Source organism: Falco biarmicus, chromosome 5 (genome assembly GCF_023638135.1).
Source record: "Falco biarmicus isolate bFalBia1 chromosome 5, bFalBia1.pri, whole genome shotgun sequence".
Lineage (NCBI taxonomy): Eukaryota > Metazoa > Chordata > Aves > Falconiformes > Falconidae > Falco > Falco biarmicus.
The window spans coordinates 2972827-2994621 of NC_079292.1; positions in this window are offsets into that span (position 1 = coordinate 2972827).

The following is a 21795-nucleotide window of genomic DNA, read 5'->3' on the forward strand; positions in this document are numbered from 1 at the left end:
GGGCCTCAAGTTCAGCAAGGAGAAGTTTAGTTTGTATATTAGGAAAGATTTCTTCTCTGAAAGGTGGTCAAGCACTGGAACAGGTTGCCCAGGGGCATGGTAGAATCACTGTCCCTGGAAGTGTTCAAAAAATGTGTAGATATGGTGCTTATTTTTGTGGTTTAATGATGGACTTGGCAGTCCTGGGTTAATGGTTGGACATGATGATTTCAAATGTCTTTTCCAACCTAAATGATTCTATGATAAAAGCATGAAAGCACCCTTCTCTCAATATATTAATAAGAAAGTGCTTGCTTCATGTCTTTTCTTTCTATGGCTTTATGTAGGCATAATACTCTTCATCATAAAGATGTACTCATACAGCAGTAGCGCTTTGCATGGCACTTCACTGCCATAAAAATAAAAAGCATATTGCTGCCTTCTAAAATATTTTTTTTCTCAAATATAGAATAGAAAGTAAAACATATCACTTAATCACTTTGTAGGTGGTTAGTACTTCTGGATCTTTCTCTTTATTATGTGTTACTATAAAAATAAACATTATTTAGTGTGATAACAGAAAAGGAAATATTAGTGAATGTAAAGCTGAGAACTGATACAAAAGAAGATAATGAAAGTTATATTATACCAAAAAAGTCACTCTTCCAAAAATGTTCTACCTAATACTTCTAATAATAGTTGAATACTAAAATGATGCATTCTGTATCTAATTTGTTATTATTTTTACTGCGTTCCTTTGTATTAAAATCTGAGCTACATATTTTGACAACTTTTTCTGTGGAACTTAAATCCATAACTCTTTTTAAGCCCACAGGACAACAATACCACTTCTTGGCTTTTACTTTTCATCCTCAAAGAACTGACATTTCGTGAGTTGTCATGAACACTTTAGGTCAGTGCTGCTAGAGTTGCTGCCTTAAAAATGTTATCTTCTTACTTTTTTTTTTTTTAAACCTTTTTCAAAAAACCAGAAAGATTCTACTATTATAAGATTTATTTTTCACCATATAGTTAAGTGCTTGGAGCAGATACCAGTATGATTTGAACTCATTAAGAAAGAAAAATATGAAATGCTGTGGATGCTATTTATATCTGCAGAAAGTAGACACATATCAAAGATTAATTTCTTTTTTAATCTTCAGTATCTGAGTTAGGAATGTTGCTTTCAAAAAAAAGAAAAAAAACCCCAACTAAATAAGATAAGCATAACAAACTTACTACAGTGATATTGCAACCAAACAACAGGAATAATGAGCAAAAAGAGAAGCAAAAGATTTCCCAAGGGACCGAGTTAGAGCCAAAAGTGTATCATCTTATTTTCAGTCAGTTATTCGCATGTATCATTTTTATGAGTTTCCACGGGTGCTGGCATATTATGTGTATGAATTCAGTCTTCAGACAGAACTGTATCCACATACACAATGAAGAAAAAGTGTCCATGCTTTTGAAAGGATCTGTATCTTTAGAGGTTTGCTGATCCCTGGTATCATTCTACAACCAGCCAGCTTGCAAGCAGGCTGACTGAAAGCCCTGAGTCACAGGATGGTGATGGGGAATTAGGTAATTTTGATTTGAGAGACCTGGACTTGACTTCTTTCAGCAGATCCCTTTGTGGTTGTGGTTAGGATCTCAGCTTGATTCTGTTTGCTGAATCCTTCATAGTTTGGGGGACAGCAGAAAAGAGGTATAACGTTCTTACTGTGTCATTGACCATCTGGGAGAATAACAGATGGATTTCTCTTGAAGGAGGCCTTTAGAGGAACTCTCCTTTGTAGAATTAAAGGTAATTTGTGTAGAAAAAGAAAAAAAAGATTACATTTTCTAACAATAGTCACATTTAAATAACTACAGAAAGCCCAGAGGGAAGGAGGTGTTAAGCTCCTCAAAGGATTAGGAGCTATTAAGTCACTGACAGCCACTTATGTAAGTAGTATAGGCACAAGGTCAGAACAATACACCTTCGATTTCCATTTCAGCACTGGAAATAGTACTTTGGAGAAAATAATATAGGTTAGCATGTCAGCAAAACATCATACTCCATAAAAAAAGGTGTCATCTATGAGATTGGTCACTATATTTCAAAACTCTGTTCATAGGGAGGAAAGAGAGAAAGCTGTTGTGCAGTGTTAGATATACAGGCTCCCTTTACTTATGAATAGCTTAACGTGCTTGGGCTTCCTTTAAATTTAATATATGACCTTAGTTTTCTGGAGTTCTAATGAGCAATAATTTTACTACTGTACAGATTTTCACTTTTAAACTGGTAAAATTTATTCCCACAATCTTCATTGCACCTTGACAGCAATGTATGGATGTGATTTGTCTCACTTATCTTTGAACACCTAAAAGTTCAATACAAATCTCTGTTGTTTATTCAGAAATACTATTACTAACTCTACTACTGCTGCTGCTACTACTACTACTACTACTTTTTTAGTCCTGTATAATAAAAAGGAGAAAATATCTGAAGCTGTTAATCTCAAGTGTATCAGAAATTAATTTTAGAATTAACTGTATTAGACTCAGATATTGAGTCTTGGATACCTGCTGAGACTTAGATGTATAATAATTAGATACTGCCATTTTTTCTAGCACTTCCTTTAGTGTTTGGATATTTCTTCTAAACAAACAGCCATTGAAAAGGAAGCCCAGTTTCTTTAAGAGAGAACTTTTGAGTCAGGGAATAACATTAATGTTCTAAACTCTAAGAGAAATGAAGTACAGTCAAGGTATTTTTCCTTCACCACTTTAGCTGGATAAGGACCAGTTACAGCAGTGATTAATCTCAGTTTTTGCAAGACTTGTTAGTAATTCTGCAGATGCTGACAAACACAAAGTTGAGACTTGGAAACAAAAAGGACAAAAGAAAAAAGAAACTGTTTTCCCAACTTCTTTGAGAGAGAAACTAATTCACAAACAAACCTCTGAACATTTTAATTCTAAAATTCTGAAATTTGAAGATATTTTCCGCTTATATGGCTTTTATATTAGTAATATAAGAATATTCATTACCTAATCTCATGTTAAATGTAATATTCTGTTATCTAAAAATATCAAATATCTTAACGGAAATCCTTTATTATTTTTTATTTCATTGATAGAAATTAGATGTTTAACTCCATTTGAAATTCTGATTAAATGATATAAATTTACAGTCATCATCTAAACAATCATATAGGTACTGACTTATTTAGTCAGTGAATAAAGTTACATGAAAAATATAGTCTGAATATCTGTTGTCTTACAGAAAGGCCTAATAGGATGTATTCAAGTTTTCTAAAAAATATGTGATAACAAACATGCCACTAGGCTTATTTACAACTAGATTACACAGAACACTGGAAATAGACTTTTGGATGTAATGATTGCCTAAATTAGGAAAATAATTCAACAACTACACCGTGGACCCAGGACTTTATACTTGGTGTGCTCCTTTCTTGCCTCACTTACCGTGACTGCTCAGGTGACTCATCTAACTTTACATGAGGCTTCCCGTCTGAAACACGGACTTAATGTGAAGATATATCCTTTTTAAATACTTATGTTTTAATGTAAACTGTTCATATTTCCCATAGATCAATAGGCTAATTTTCACAAATAGCTAAAAATTGAACATGGAGAACTCAAAATATGCCACTCTGATCTTTATCAAGATTTTAGTGTGGTTTTGTGGCTTACCTGACACGAATTAAGATTCTAGATAGGAGCACATAGAAGAAGTTCTCATTAAATGCCACTAAGTAGTCTGTTAGAAAAACTACTGGGTTTAGTAGCCTTACTGAAGGCAACTGAGATGCTAAAAATGTTTGCAAATCTACATGGAGTGTTCAGCAAGAAGATGCTATCACTCTGAGACTTCTAATTTTTTTACTGTCAAAGTTTAAACTTCATTATCGTGAGGAAAGGGTAGAAGCCATCTCAATAGACTCAAGGGTAATAAATCACATGATTTCAAATCAGGGATTTAAATCTAGAGGTTAGTATTTTACACCTCACATGATCTCTTCAGTCACCAGAATAAGTCATAGGACATCTGTGTTGTATCCCAAAGATAATATTACTACCCACTATCATAATTATAGTCATAATATAAGGTTGCTACCACCAGCACCATCAAGTCAGTTAGGATCCATTTTTAATTTTGAGTTATCTTGCTCTTGTTTTAAAATGAATTTTTCACAATATTTCCACATGGATATTTTTATATTTAATTATAAGATTTCAGTCTTGTAAGGTTTATTTTCTTGTTTATCCCTCAGTATCACATGCAAATTACTAGTCATGTCTGATTGTCCATGAGCTTCTAAGATTTCACTATATGAGGCCATTTTGCAAAGATGTGAATGTGATGGGAACTGACTTCTCTTTTTGTTCCTCATACTGTCATCATTTACGCTATTTTTATAAATGCAAAAAATTTATAAATGTAAAAACCACATTATATTTTTGTGCTAAGTAGAGATTTCCTTTACCACATATGCAGAACAATCTATGTTAATTATAGAGTATTTATTCTAAATGTAAGAATCACCAAAGTGTACTGGCACTTCTGTTAACAATAGAAAGCAAACGACGTTTGAAGTTTATAAAAGGTAAAATCTTTTAAGAGGATTAGTTTTACTTTCTAAGGGTGTTCTTTTTCTAAAGATTTCTGACTACATCTTGAAGAATTGCTCACATGAGTTTTTATATCACTTCATTTCAAGGGAAAGACACAGTCTGCATTCCTTTAAAAGTAGCAACATAAGACCCACTGACTGAGCTGAGCTGTTCAAAGTGAAGGGTGATTGTTTCAGAGCACACCAGACATGCTGACTAGTTTAAAAACATGCTGCTTCAGATTTATGCTTTGCTATAGCCACAGATATCAGACAAGACATTAAAGAATAACAATCAATTTTAAACTGTAGAACTAGAGCAGCAGGCTATCTGTACTTGTTATTTATTTATTTATTTATTTATTTATTTCTCTGTAAGAGGCATTGCAATGAAATGAAATGTTAAATTCATGGCAAGACACGTCTTTTTTTTTCTTCTGCAGACTTGGAAAACCAATGTCAAAAGTTTTTGCACAGAGGCAAACCAGTACCACCACCCTCCCCTCTAGTATTTACAAAGAGTAAGTAGTTTGGTGGGGCCTGTTTCTTTCCGTTAATCATAGAGTTTTGGCCTGAGTGTCATCTAGGCGGCCCAGTAACTGATTTGGTCAAGAGATTCCAGGTGCTGCACAAGGACAGAACAGTCTCCTCTTAGATCTTCAACTGCAGGCAAAAGGTTTGTACAAACAAGGACTGAATGGCTCATAGGCCTTCCCAGACTTTGCAGTGAACATTAGAATGCTTTATAGAAGTTGTCAATCCAATACTTTAAAAGCTACACTGTGTAGTGGAAAGATTTTAGCCTAACTGGGTTAAAAAGGGAGGTCAAAAGAATAACAATGTAAAATGGCTATAGGTAAGAAACCACAGAAGCCATAATGCATTTTCCCTTTGATATCAGACTATCCACAGGGTAAAAATGAGACTGGAGTTGGATCTTCCTGTAGATTAAGCAATGAAATCAGATACAACTGCTTCTCTATCTGCATTGATTCTCTTATGCATTAGCGTTTGCAGACTAACACAGTGGCTTTGCCCCGTGACAGTGCTCCGCTGACACTGGTTTCAGGTATATGAGGTGTTTTCCACCTGCTGGTGAAACTGCTTTGCTCCTACAGACAGCTCGGTATGTGAAACCTGTGCAAGCATCACCCATAGCAGGCTGGCAACCTCCTAGCATGCCAGATACCAGCAAGAAAAAGTTTCTCTGCAAAGGAACGAGAGCTGGAAGCCCAGCATGACAGCAAGGCAGGTAGTCACCCCACCAACCACGGACACAGTCCTGCAGCACCCACATAAGAGAAGCAAGCCAGGTTTGGGGACCATAAACAGAGTCAATAAAAAACCTAGTGACAGCCAGACAAACTCAGTTGAGGTTGAAGACCCGGCCTCAGCAAAGCAAGGTCAGAATCAACAAGGTATTGGGCATACGACAACATAGCTCAGGAAGGGACAAGGGCGAGGGCCTGTGATTACATGCAGCTCCCAAGCGAGTGGGCTGGGACTCCACAAAACTTCTTACAGCTCTTTCCCACAGCCTTATTCTTTTTCACATGTCTGATCCAAGGTTACACAGCTGTCCCATTCCAGCTCTGACCTTGGCAGCTAGATCCCTGGGTGAGGGAGGAGACCGCAGAGCTGGCTGGTGCACCAAGGGCCTTGACGGATTTCTCAGTGCCTTAGAACTTCCACCTTCAGTCATTCTGTTTAGTTCATTAAGCTATTTTATCTACATGTATTTCTTTCATGCAATGTTTATATCATATTGCTCTTTGTTTATATGCTGTCTTTATATTAATATCTCCCAGTAACATTTTCCTTAATTCAATGCTTTGCAGTTTTTTCAGAAACAGGCTGAACTTGAATTTCTTTTGCTTCAGAGCTCTCCGAGGATTAACAATAAGGCATAAAAGCACCTAATGTAGGTCCCTGAAGTTATATTCTTGTCATTAGTCAGGGAAAGGTAGTACTTTTTTATACCAGCTGTTGTTGAGAATAAAAAAATGTCAGAAACATGAGCCCTACTTTAAAACTGAAATAGAAGTTAGTATGAAACCCTGCATTGTGCCTGAAGATGTTCAAAGTAAAGGAATCTTTTTGTTGCAACTCTATTGCCAGCAACTGTTGCTCTCCAGTTCTTTAACAGTATAGAGCAAAAATAATGTTGGACATGTCCAAGGCACAAGTAGTGCTTGAATGTTCCAGGAGAAACCTGGTCCACATACTGTTTTATAACTTCACTGGAACAGATTGAAAATCTTCAGTACATCATACCTAGACCAGACAGTGATAGTGTGATAATCAAACACTCTCATCAGACAAGGAAGTGTAGATCAGTGCCACCTGATAAATAAATGTGTAACTTTCAATTCTATTACAGCAGGCAGTGAAAATGTGTCACATTAGCTTAGCATTGATTCATTGCATGTCTAAGAGGAACATGGGCAGATTGCTCTAATTAACAGATGTATAAGGGCTGCTGATGTTTTCCAAGTGAAATTTCCTTGCCTCTTTCTGCCTGCTATCAGATGGTCATTCTCAGGTGGCAGAATGATAGGATATCAGAGGAACAACTCTAGAAGCTTTTTATTTTCAGCACTCTGTCTAAATACCTGTGTTAAAAGTATATTCTTGTTCACAAGCAGTTTTTGTTCTATAGCCTTGAGAAAAAAAAGAGACAGCATTTCCCTGTCAAAAAAAAGTCAACAGCTGGGTCTCTTGACTTTTCCCACAGGATGAAGTAGATCGATTCTCTATGATACTAGTTTGCTGAAACAATTGTTTCATGTAAACAATCAACAGACTAGTTGATATATTAGAGATGCATTACAAATCTTGCCGCAGAATTGTTTCCCGATTTGTACTCACCTCACCTTAAAAAAAAAAAATAAAAGGGCATGACATGATCTGATCTAACATAAGTATCCACCTTAAACTCAAATTGTAGGTGTCTAGTAAAGCACTCCTGCAAAGAAATTTGTCTCAGTTCCTTAGATATTAACAGATACATCATTAGATGCCTTTCAGGCATTCACAAGGAAATCTACTTCTCTTAAACTTAAGTGCTTAAATTAGGCAGATAGAACATCCTTCTGCAGGACTTAGAAAGTCACCTTGGTACTAGCACCGAAGCACCAGGTTTTTCTGGAGGTCCTCTTTTTTCTGAAATTTGGGAAAATGGACTTATAATTTAGGTTCAATTCAAATTCTGTTCAGAAGTTTAAATTGACAAATACTTATGTGTTTGTCTGTGCATGTGTGTATGTATCTGTGAGAAAGGGAGAAAGGAAGCTCTGTCTCCCCAGCTTATAAACCACTTCAAAGGACAAGGTAATAATATCTCCTTTAGGCCAGCTGTTGTGAGCTCATTGTCATTTGGAGGAAAAATCATCAGAGAAATTTGCAGGTTTGTGTTACAAGCTGCATGCTCATCATTGAGGTTGAAAGCAAGTGACCTCAGATGTGTGTAGACAGGGTGCTGTTCATGCAGAGCTATGCCCCAGACCACGTCATGCATGAGAAGAATGTCTTGGAGGAGTTCAAGGTCTTCAAAAAGATAGTTTTATACTTTCATGTTTCTCTGTCTATCTCACTCTTCTATCTATTTATCTATTGAAGGCTTGAAAACTGCAGTCAAATGTGCCTGCTGATAGGGCACAGCTTAGAGGGACACTACGATGAGTAATCAATGAACAGGAGGAAAATCTAGTCCACTTGTCACAATAATTTTGATATTGTTCACTAAGTACTTGCCTTAAGGGTAGCTGTATTTTGAGGGGTGATCTGTATCACCATAAACATAAAATAACCAACAAACAGCTTTATATTTAAATTTCTTTCTGTGGTGTTGATGAAAAGATAGATGAAAATAATTTGTTATTAAGAAAGTTCTGGGTATAGAAAACAAATGCTCTGTTTCAGCAAACAGCTAAGAATACTAGCAAAATTGTTTGTAGTGTCCCATGGGCTTTGAGCCATTCCACACAGGAAAAGTGACCTTGAGACTTAGAGGTAATTCTTGGCAGTTTTCCTGAATTGCATTAACACTTTTGTAGGGAAAATGTCTGCAGCAAAAGAACAGAGGAACGGAAACATTTATGAGTGGAAACTCAGAATTAATTGTCATGCAAGTAAACACAGAATCTGGAAGGCAATAATGGGGGGGGGGGGGGGGGGAAGGAGACATTCCAGTAACTATAAAAATTGGCCTCAGCTAAGTAACTTTTATTATGAGTAGTTCAGTGTACTGATTTATCATTCTTTGACTTATTATGACATTAGCTAGAAAGCTAAAACTTGTCAGTCAAATAGTTACTCTTTTCTATTAACATTTGAAACAGAAGAAAGGCTTTTTTCCTTATTATAACCATAACAGTAGCGCTGACTGCAGGATTCAGCAGTAGCTTCCAGGTAAGTTTTAGATAACTTTCATTGACTTGAAATAGATAGAAAAAATGAATTTAATAATTTTGTAAAATTTGGACTGTGGCACATGCTGAATATCACCTCTGAAAGTGATTCAATGAATTCTTGTGCTCCTTAAATTTTTGGTCTGCCTTAACATGAGCAGGAATGAAATGCCAGAGGTTATGTTTTTTTTCTGAAGAAGCAGGGTTTTTCATCCCAAGAATCTTTTTTTCTAATGTACACTTCTTTTATTTAAACTTAATTCTCCCAGTAACTTCCACAACAGTAACTAGTTAAGAAGAAAAAGAAGAAAAAAAAAAAAAGAACCATTGAAAGGAGCAGTAGGACACCATGAAGCTTTTCTTATCAGGATAAATGCCATAAATATGTTGATAGATATCATTATATTTTTATATGTCTCTGTCTCTTTATAAATTGAAATTTTAAAGATAGAATAATGCAAATATTGTCATAAAAAGAAAATGTTTACTTCTAAGTTTCATACAATGGCATTTATTTGACTTGCATTGCTATAACCTTTTCAAATGATCGACCTATGACTGATGGTGCTAATGGATGCTACTGAAATATATGTATTAAATGGAAATAATGTATAAGAGCAACATAACATGGATAGCTTTTCTCTCTAAATAATGAACGACTTGCTATAACTAGAGTTGAAAAACATAAAATCAAAGAAAATGTGTGGATTCAACAGTAATTTTCATGAAAATTAAGTTTAATGTTGTATGCATATAAACCTAAGTAATTCCTGAGAAAGCCACTCTTGTACATCAGAAATATTTTTTGAGATATGAAAATGATCTGAAGGTCATTTACCTGCTCTGTTGATCAATAATGAAGTGTAAATGAGAATATAAAACTATATTAAATGGAAAGATTTTTAGCTGAATGTTGCCATGTACCACATATACCAGATTTTATTTTCTGAAGGTGGCATGGTTTAAGTGATGTTTTTTATCCTTCATGACACCAAAATTAATACATTCTAAGACACTATGAGAGAGGACATCCAGAAAGTATTTTAAAAAGACAGAAAACTGAGGATTCTTTCTGTCTTTAATATCTTCACAGGTAACCACCATGGAATTCTCACCATTAAATCAACCTGTCCTTTTCTATGTTTTTATATTTTATTTTGAAGTCTTCTTTTGTCTTCAAATGGCAACATTCAATATTTTAGTCTTTTTATATTTTAGTCTATATTAGTCTATTTAGAGTAATAGACATAGCTTGGGTAAATTGTCATAAAGCTCAAAATAAAGAGAAAAACAAGAGGTTTGTATGCATGGTTTATTTTGTTTTGGTTTTGGTTTTTTTGTTAATGATAAAATTTTAAGAGAGGTTTTATTTCAAGAAAGAATTCTACAGAGAAACAGATAATGAAAAGAAGGAACAGAGGAAGAAGGATACAGAAGGAGGGAATGGGAGGAGAAAAAACTAAAGAGCAAGAGATTCATTTTCACCCCAGCATGCAGTGTGGATAACACTTCTCTCCATGTAGGATCCTAGTCTATGTGATTTATCTCAGGACCCCTCATATCCATGACTAGTGGTACACCTGGATTCCTGGTTTTTCCTCAGCATTAACATACAGTTAAAATATACCTTGACTTATTTCTTGCTTTCATTCATTTGAAGAAATGAATAAGCTAACTGAAGAAAAGCAAAAAAAATCCTGTATTTTAATTTTACTAATAACTCCACAATGCAAGGTAAAAATTAATTTAATTGACAGTCAAAAGAAAGAAAATTATACTGCATTTCTGTTTATGACTTAATCTAATGTTGCACTTGATCACACAGTTCAACTCCTGCATTAAATCCAAGAAGAGACAACACCAAAGTACTCCACAGAGTAAAACAGATCAATGACTTAAGCTCCCATACTGGGAGAGACCTGACCCCAAACACTTTCATTTGCTATCATGCTGGAATCCTTATGATTTTTCTGTACCTTTTGCTTTTAATTCAGTTGATTACTGGCTTGGTTCTGCATTATTTATTCCTCTAGATTATGTGAATATGTGAAATGGGGCATGTCCCATTGTTATAATATTAAAAAAGAATGTTTTCTTAGAAAGCACTTGAAAATTATGAAGAGAGAACTGTCACAACTCTATCTTCTTGTTTGTAAAAGACAAAATTCCTTGGTGTTATTTCGGTAATGCTATGCTTGGCTTCTGTCTCATAAGTATTGGGTTTGGAATTATATAATTTGCTTTACTGGATGAAATAATGATTTATTTTAATGAGTAATCATCCCAGCAGTTCTCTTCTACTCAGATTTACATAGATTACATCATGATGTAATTTAAATAATTGCCCTGCCCCCTTTGTTTGTATAGGAATTCAAAGCCTTGCAGCTTAATTTTAAATATTTTGTGTAATTGCATTCCTGCTTACATTTGGGATCTTGTTTCCTATTTTCCCATTCACTTTCAGTGATCACAGAGTTTCTCCTAAACAGTGTTTTAGGAGCTTTTCCAGTACAACTTTCTTTTCTTTGTGTTTAAAATGTGTGGGTTGTACAAAACAGCTTTGGTATGGTAGCCTTGAGCCTTGAAGCTGATCCCTGGTGGAAGCCACAGCCCCAAGTAAGCAGGGAGAGCAAAATGGAGTTCATACCAGTCGGCATGTAGTTATTATGCATGAAATTCTGGGAAGGTAGTTGTGTCTTAAAACTGTCACCTTATAGATTTAAAGTATTTATCTCTGAATCCTTAAAATCATTAGGGTTTTACACCTTTTCTTTCAAGACCCACTCAAATCTCTTCAAAGAATGCTTCTGTTGGTGCTGCTCAATAGCAAGTAACCTATAACTGATGTGGGATATTATTCCCAGATATTCTTCTGTTGATTTGAACAACTCTGGCATCACAGATGAGTCAACACACACTTTCATGTTCTTCTGAAGATTTTCTCTGAAAATCTTGGATGGTACCTTTTTTACTCTGTAGAGAGAACACTGCAGGAAGCATGGTGAAAATTTCAGTATATCTTCTCCTGTCAGCATAATTATGCTAGCAGTGAAGTACAGGAGTTAAGTATGGAATAGCTTTAAGCTATTTTAGATATATGAGGAGATAAGCCATGTATCTAGCCTATGACTGAAAGAACACAAGCATTGCCTCTGTCTGTTCCTCTTGTTCCCATCTGTGGATCAGTATAGCTTTGAGACTACATGGTGAGGTTTCTGCTCACTACCACTTCTACTATGTTCAATTCATCAAATTATTGCATTAATATGCAGTAAATTAATGTCTTAAGACTATCAAGTGGAAAAAGTAAATAGATCTGAAAGCGTGAATTATTTCTCCAAAACAAAGGTGGAAAGCACTCTGCAAGCTTCTTAAAGGCACGTGGAGACTTAAAACAAGTTGTGCCATTTTGCTGAAATCGGTAACTGTTTGTCATAATGTATATAGCTGACAAACACATACTAACCGACCATTACAAAATATGAACAACATCCTTAGTTCGTGGGTTTTTTCCTGCTGTTGACAGAGATAATCTTAGGAAGCTTCTTAGTGTCATGCAATTGAGCACAGGTGCCCACAATTTACTTCACTTTTGCAGTGTTATGAAGAATTTTGCAAGACATTTATGAAAGCACCTGAAACAAATGGGAATATCCATAGTAACAGATCATACCATTAGTAAAAGAATGTTTAATAAAACGTGAAAGCTCTAAAATTCTGTATTCTGGGAATATCACTGAGTCTTCAAAAATACTGAATGTTCTCATATAAAATCCATCATGGCTTGAACTCTTCCATTGTCTTTCCTTTTTCTTAAACCTTGTTGCTAAATACTCTGAAGAATCAGGATGGATATTTTCATCAGAAAATATCAACCATTCTCTGAGGAGATGAAAACAAATCTACCATCTTGTAAAAATGTTTTGTTTACTTGTGTGGAGAGAGTACTCTTATATTTTATTCATTAATAGCTTTAAATTACATGGAGATATCCAATTATGAATAGCAATAGACATAATGACATCCCTGGGCCTTTACAGAATGTCTACTAAGTCATCCTCCTTTTGTAAACAAAAAAAAGAAAACAATTAGAGGAAATGATCCATTATTCCATAAAGTTCACAGGGGCAAAAATTTCAGCCCTTTCTGCATCCCTAAAATAAACAAATAAAAGTGAATTGAACACAGGGGAGGAACCTCATTACATTTCCTAATAATGGCATATTTGAGAACCCATTAAGAGCAATACCCAAATAGTCTCTTCTGTCAAGATCTCATTTTAGAGAAAAGACAGAGGAATGAGAAAAGAATAAAGCTTTTGTAAAGATGGCATTTTCCTTTTTATTGTTATAACTTCTTTTTATTAACATGTATTGATACTGTCCAGCAGGACATTATCTATCAGTCCTTTTACTTAAAAGGAACCTTGACCATTCCTAACTACATTTGCATACCAACAATATAATGGGCTGTTTCTGCAGGTACATACACCAATACTTATTTTTGACTAAATGTAAAACCTCCTGCTTTCAAAATATTGGGGCGGGAGGAGAGACAGACATGTATTCTGCTCCACATTCCAGGTTGTGATGTACACAGTACACAGTGCCCAAAGCAGGATGCAGACTCAGGCAGGCATCTCTGTATAGCTCTTTCCTCAGCTGTCGCTAACTCTGTAGGAGCCTACATCTGAATTTCTTATTATCGTACTGAACAGCTCTGTAACTACCTCATAGGTAAGTTGCACTTAGATCTAGAAACTGTGGTTCTGTCACGTGCCTTTCACAAAAGGTATTATCAAACAGGTTTTCTCTGCGAGATCAGGTGCTGCAGAAAAAATCAGTGTTACATGCTTTTTCAGAGTGTGACCACCGTGAAAACAGCCATCAGCTCTTCCACATGTTTCTCAGTAGTTCAGTACTTTGGTACTCTAATACACATTTTACGCACATGCACTCATTTAGGCACTGTATTACAGTGGTCTGGGAGATGCTTTCGTTCCTTCTAACTGAAGCACTATCAGTGTGTCTATTTATTTATTTGGTATGAGCAAGGTTCCCTAACCTGCAGGGTGGGACACTCATTTGCAATGAGATATACCTGTGTTCCAGTCTGTGCTGACGGTTTATACATTAAATTGCCTTTTCCTGTCACTGTCAGAGCCATCAGTTTTTCTGCCTACCTTCCCATCATACTGCACTATGTCTGCACATTCTACAAACTTTGACATATGTATTTGTGTACCATGTATACTTTTAAAATACCAGAAACTGCTTGCAAAACTTCTTACTGCTGACGTGAACTGGATGCTTCTAAACTTCACAGTGTTGGAGAGTACTACAAGGATGAAATACCTTCATTATTGTTGAGATTCTTGTATTCTCTGTTTCAGGGAAGGTAAGTTGTGTCCAGCCCTGGCTTTTCCGTATCACTTCTCCTTACCTGATTTATTCTAACAACTGACTCTCTGCATTTTACATTATTTTCAAATTAGCAGGAAGTTTGAGCAAATCACACTTAATTTACCAGCAGTGATTATTTTCAAGTAATGAAAGAAAACTTACCAAGATTCCTTTGGATGGTATAATGCATAAGGTCTTGAAACTATATTTGGTAACTGTCTATGGGGACAAATTGCTATGTATATTTATAGAACTTTGTTCACAGGCAGAAATTCAAACATTCCTTCCAGGATTCCTAACTTATTTCATTTGAGAATGTAAAAAGGTGACAAAGTTGGGTCAGACTTACTGCAGATTTGCTCAGAATCCTCAGGAGAAGATAAAGGAATAATGGTTTCTACAGCAACTAAATGCACCAGCATTATGTTTATTAATTACACATACGAACAGCAGAAATTGCAGGAAACAAAATGTTGATGATGAGTCAGGACCTCACACTGGGACCGAGAAGCTATTACTTACAATGAAAATTGTGAATTACTTTGTTGTCTCTTCGTCAGTATGAAACAATAGCAGTAAAGCAGAAGTAGCTAATCAGGTATCTGCTGCCCACAGGTACGATTTTATGTCAGAGCCCGAGGATTAGATATTCTAGCATGTGAATGCTCTCCTTCTATTTTCTTTTTAAGATTTTTTTTTCTGCATTAAATTCCTTTTAGGTAGATTTCATATAGACACACCTTCCCTGGTATAGCAATCAGTGTCCACAGTGCCAGGGGAGGATTTGGTACTGTAGGATGCAGTTTTTAACTCTTGGTTGGTTTTGTTTGTTTGTTTGTTTTTGGTGTTTCTTGGTTGTTTTTTTTAATAGACTCTATTGGCCATGAAACCTCTGAAGAAGTGATACCACTGGAATGAATAGCAACTTCCAGTACCTGGCCGTGTAGGCCTGTTCACTCTCTAGCCTTTTGTCAGTGATATTAAATCCTTACTGAAATAAATCACATTTGCTATTTTGTCTTTATCTGTTACTTCTATAATTCTTTCTCTATAACAGAACAAGCAATCAATTTTTCTGGTAACATCAATTATTTGTATACCTGATCTACTTACTACTTGTAAAATCATTATTCTGTCTTGCAAGTCTTTTCCCATCCATCCTCTGCTCTTCTACCATTTTTTTAATATTGTCCCTTAAATTATAAGAAGAAACTTTCAGAAAATGCTAGAGCTCCAGCTGTTATGAAAAAGCAGTAGCATATTTGATTTTTCTTTGCTGATTTTTAACTTTCTAGGAGATTTGGATAAAGAAAGTGTTTGGAACTTTAAAGACCTTAATGACAGATTTCAGCATAACCAAACAGCATGACTGGAATTAAGTGGCAGCTGACACTAGAGGCAATAATTGCAGTAAAGAAACCCAGACTGCAGCGTGCCTACAAGCTGAACGACCTGTCGATGCTAGTAGTGGTTTTCCCAAGAAAAAAAGATGAGTTACAGCAGTGTGAATTCTAATAGGAGTAGGAGTTGTGCCAAAATGATTTCTGTGCTAAGATTCTCTTCTGCCCTCCTGATTTGGAGCTACTCTGCTTGCCAGCCTGCAAGCAGTAGCACTCGATAGAATTTCTCAGTGCTGCAGGTTGTGGCAGGCTGGTCCCCTACCCTTTCCCAGTTCCACCCTTGGCAGTTGCCTTCACCAGGATCCTTACCAGCAAGACCGCCTGTGACCATTTGCAGAACTTTGGGGCTGGCAGAGGAGTGTTTGCAGCTCATTTGCGGGCAGATGTAAGCTCACGTTGACCGCACTCCAAGCCCACCTTCCAAACCAGGGCAAACCTATAGCTACAGTCAGCATTATGCCAAAACCAAGGTAATATGCCCTGCCTGGAGGACTTTATATCACACCAGCATGGTCATCTGGGTGATGGAGCACAAGCAAAAAGAGTTTGAGTTCTTACGCAAGGCTGTTTAGAGGGTCCAGGTACCACTTTAAAGCCATCTAAGTCAGTAAAGGGACCATAATGGAGGTGAACAATTTTCTTGGTACACCTCCAAGGATTGTTCTGTTTCTGTTGCTAACTAAACTGTCGTGCAACTAGAACCCAGAACCCATCACATTTTCCACAGCTGTGTGGGCGTTAAGAATCGAAGAAAAAAGCTCTGAAAGAGCCTCACAGTGTTATTGCCAGCTTTTGAGGAAAGCTAATAAAAACAACAGTTGGGGCTGGCAAACAAAGAAAATCTAAAATCCAGTATGGAATAACAATGGAAAAAAAAGGTAAAAGTGCACTGGTTTTTGGCTCGTTCTTTGTGGGTTTTTGTGGGGTTTTTTCTCCCCAAAGACTGTCTGCAACACATTTCTGCTAGAGAAAATCTTCAGCATTACAGCATTTACAGTGTCAGCTATTGGTAAGAGTTGGTTTCCAGTCTGCACCAGTCAGTGCATTACCATACAGTGGCAGTTGATGTGAATGAACTTCAAACAGGCTTCAGCTTAGCCAAGCACATCATATTCAGCCTTGAATGATGATAAACTAGAAATGCATAGAAATAAACGGGGAGATTGTGTTTCCCTGTTGGAAACTCATACACTTGGGTGCCTGATCAACTCATAATTTTCATGTAGGAAACTTATCTGCGTAGGAACTCTATGGAAACAAGATGGAAAAAAAAGCTGTGTCTCATTGTACTCACAGCCTGACTCTTCAGACAACTGCAGATTGCTTGCCTCAGAAAAATGTGTGTTAGTTGGCACAGAATGCCTTTAAAAACCTCTCACAGAAGAGCAGAGAATAAATAATAAATTATAATAGCATATAATTCAAAGATCTTTAGATCTCAAAATGGTTTATGTAGCTATCCTCATGACACTGGGACAAAGAGAGGTGGAGTAATTTGCTCTGCATCACACAATACATCATTAGTAAGGCCAGGAACAGTAGCAGGATATCTTGAGACCAAATCCACTGCCCTATCCCCAGAACCTGCTATGCCTTCCACTGGGGGCAGCTAAGGAATGCCAGGGTGATAAAGCACTAACAATCCTAAGCTACAGTTAGTCAAATATGACTTAATTGTTTTATATGTGCATTGTAGAGAAAAAAAAAAAAAGTTTAATAAATTCCAAGTTTTTCTAGTTGAACCTTTACCTTTATTTTGATTGTGTCATTTACTTTCAAGGGAGTTTGGCAAAAGAATACAAGGCTGAAACTGGCATTCAGAGTTTATTTATTAGATTTTCAAATGTCTTAAAAAACCTTTTCCTCTTTAAAATTTCAAACAAATCAAGCCAGTTGGAGAAATTTGTGTGCTTGTGTGTGTAAACAAATATGACTTAATGATAACTCTGACTTTATGTGACAGGATCTAGCAGGCAGGCACTGCTGAATTTAACAGCCATTGCTGTTTCCATAAATCTGGAGGTTTTTTAGTAGTTTAGAAGATATTTGTTTTTTAAAAATAATTACCAAATAGTAAAAATATATTCTCTCAGGCAGGCTACTCTTACAGAGAAGGACAGTTAAATTTGGATTTTGTGACAGAACCAACCCAATGGCTCCAAAGAAAATTATACTGGTGGATGTTGCATAAATGAATTAAAAACCATATACATAGGACAGTGGAAAAATTCTGCAGCTCCTCATTACAGTTCACATAAGACTTATGTAGAAGTGCTAATAGAGCTGCTGTCCCCACACAGCTTTATTAAAACCACCCTAGAGATATAAAGAAACAGACTGTGACCATGAGTAGATAACTAACTGTAACAGTAACGGGAAATGTCACTAAATGTCATTAAAGCCAGACATAACCTAAATGATGGCAGTATGTTTAGTATAATGGAAAGATATAATGAGAATATGGCATTTCCTTTAAGAACAGTAGTAGATTCAGACCAGTAAATTAATTCAGAAGAAATGGCCAGCTGAGTAGGAAATCAACTGGTTGTACTGCCAAAAAACTTGAGATTCATAGCAAACCTACAAACACAAAACCTTTAAAGGAAAAGAAAAGCAATCGCATTTATGAGGAGCACAAGAGGCAGAAGCATGAATTGCTAGAAAAGCACTCTCTCAAAGCCTGTTTCTTCCACAGTTTCACCACAGCTAGGTAAGCAAGGTTTCTAGCAAATAGAGTGAATTTGTATGGCTTCAGAAGAGCCACAGAAAATACAGCATTTATATAAATCCCATGGAAGTCTTCTATTTCAAGTGGAAAATCATGGAATCCATTTTATCCCAGAAATATTTTTTCCCACTGAGTTTACTCTGTCTAAATAGGAAAATTAAGACCAACATGCAAGTTCTAAAGACTAACTGTACCACACCTTTAAAGAAGCAGCTTTATGTTTGAAGTGGAACAAAAGAAAGATGCCTTTGTCATTAGCAAATTTACAGTTTGATATGGGTCTGGGCTTTGTTTGGTTTGGTTTGTACGTTTAAAACTTGTTACAAAGGGGCATTGTTTCTGGATAAAGAGAAGTGACAGAAACAATTACAGTAAAAAATAAAGAGAATGAAAATGTAAAAAGCTATTTAGCAATGGGGAGGCTTTTTAATAGTTATGCTATTTGCTCCTAATCATCAGATGATAAATAAATAGACTTGCAAATGGCCTTAGAATAGCTTAGTACTTATCAGGGATAATAACCAAGAGAAATCACCACATTTTGCAATTCCTTAGCTTAAATTTACTTTTCAGTGGTCATGCTGATATTAGAAACTATGGAGACTGCTTTCCCAAACTGCAGTTATAACATGATGGGCCAAATGTGTTCTTGGAGCAGCTCTGCTGAAATCTGTGACACACCAGGAGTGACCTTAGCTTTGTATGTTCAGCCTTTGTAGGGACAGCAAAAGAACCCTGTGGGCTGATGCTAAATACAGTAGGACTAAAGCCATTTAATCCATTTTTTTTTTTTTAGAAAGACAGATATTGAAAACTGTGGGGAAATTGGAAATGTGTCAGATTTTTGATATGTGTTAGCTATGTTAGCTGTTAGTGATTAAGTTCCTGATCTCCAGTGAATATTAAAACGCTGAGGTTAAACAAAGTTAAAAAACTTCAAGAAAAATCAAAATCAGGTTTTCCAAATCTTCGTTGATTTACATATTCTGGGCTGTACTACCATGGTGCAGGACACAGCTACAGCATATTCCTGCCTCTTACTGGTCTCTAGAACTTCCAATGATTTTAGTGAAAGTGGGAACAGGCACCTTGTCAGCAGATGAGACCATGCCTAAGTGAAAATCTATGATCCACTCCAGCCCCTGAAAAGTATTTGGCAACTGGGATTGTGAAGCTTTGGTGCTTTTTTACATAGAATGTTACTTTATCTCCTCATTCTGTAAAATAAGTCATAGTTACTATAACTACACTTTCAGTCAAAAAATCATATATATATATATATATGTGTGTGTGTATATATATATAAAACAAGAAGGAAAAGTAATGACTTTCAAGTATTCAGTCTCCCAACTCAGAATAAATCCCAGCTTCTGAGATGCACAAAGCGATTGTTCTTTCTTTGAGTTGCAAAGGAAGAATATTGGCTATAGGTGGTTGGTATTCTGGAGAAGAAGGAGTTCTGATCTAACTTTTTCAGAGGAAAGTGGGGTGGCAAACAATACCCAAAATTCCTAACAGGAGATACTTAGCAGTATATGAGTGGCCCCGGAGATTCAGGGATTGTCTCTATTGTCATGTTTCTGAGGCAGGAGATTATCCCCCTTCCAAAATTTTTTTTTTTTTTTTTTTGATAAACGGAAGCAGAAACAAATGCCTAAACTGGAGGACCTTGGACCTATGGTAACCAGTAACCATGGACACAGAAACTGAAACACTTTTTGTTTAATGTCCTGGCTTTTGCTAGGATGAGTTAACTTTTTTCTTAGTAGCTAGTACAGTGTTGTGTTTTGGCTCTGATGTGAGAATAATGTTGATAGGACTCTGATGGTTTTTGTTGTTACTGGATAAAGTTTATACTAAGTCAAGGACTTTCTGGTTTCTCAGGCCCTGCCAGAGGGCTGGAGGGGCACAAGAAACTGGGAGAGGACACAGCCAGGACAGCTGACCTGAACCAGCCAAAGAGTTGTTCCATACCATGGGATGTCATGGTTGGTATATAAACCTGGGGGGGTTAGCTGGGGCAGGCGGGATTGTTACTTGGGGACTGGCTGGGCATCAATCAACAGGTGGTGAGCAGCTGTACTGTGCACCACTTGTTTTCTTTTCTTTCTTTTCCTTTGGATTTTATCCTTTTCCCCACCTTTCCATTATAACTGTTATTATTGTTGTTGTTGTTACCTTTTTGTTCTGTTTAAATTATGAAATTTTTCTTATATCAACCTTCAACTTTTACATTCATTTCCAATTCTCCTCCACACCCCTCCAGGTGGGGGTGAGTGAGCGAGTGGCTGTGTGGTGCTTGGTTGTTGGCTGGGGTTAAAATGTGACAGTTTACCATGATCTTGTCATTTGCCTAGACTGCTACACATACAGACAAATTTTAGTCTTGGTTAGATCCTACTTTGAGAGCCTGTAATTGCAATGATACCAGAAAAATGCAGCAGATTTAAACCAACAGTGCTTACTCATGGTTTCTCCAGTCTTTGCTGGAATTGTTGTGGTAACCACCTTTTTTTAGAGGTGGAATTGAAAAAGAGTGGTTTCTCTGAACCAAGAATAAAAAACCAAGAATGCAGCTTCAAATGAAGAATCACATGGATAGCAGCTTTTCTGTATTACACAAGGGAAACTCATTCAATGAGACTTTCTCTGGATGTTATAGTATTATTGTTCATATGTTCCTCGTTATCACAAAGCTTTGGAAGTGATCTCCTGAAATTCAGTAATTCAAAGCCCTGTCCAGTCACTGGACACAATAGCTATTGCCATCCTGAGATAAAGGGTAAAAAAGGGGCCTAGATCTATTATGATTAATTTAGGTACCTTAAGACATCGAAGGTATTAAGTGTTAAGCATTTGGGTTTGGATAGGATGTCTAAAATCCTGGGAGAAGAAAACATGATCCTTAAACAGGATGTCTGAATTCCCTCAGGCAGCAGGGAGGCTATGAGATAACTTCACAGGGTGATCCAACCCATGAAATTAGGCATGGATTTTATTTGATTGAATATGGAGTTGATAAAGCTGATAGGTAGGTACCCATAAACAAAGAAACTTTCTGACCCTGATGATGAACACTGTCAACTCTGGGGTATATCTGGATGTTGACACATCTCCAGGCGAAAGACAGTGAAGCACCAGGTGAGAAATGGGCTGCTGTCATCACAGATCAAGATCCCTCATGGCATATTATGGCAAATGAAATTAGGTACAATGAGAAGCTTCAGAATAGGTGAGAAGGCATCTAGCATGTTTAGA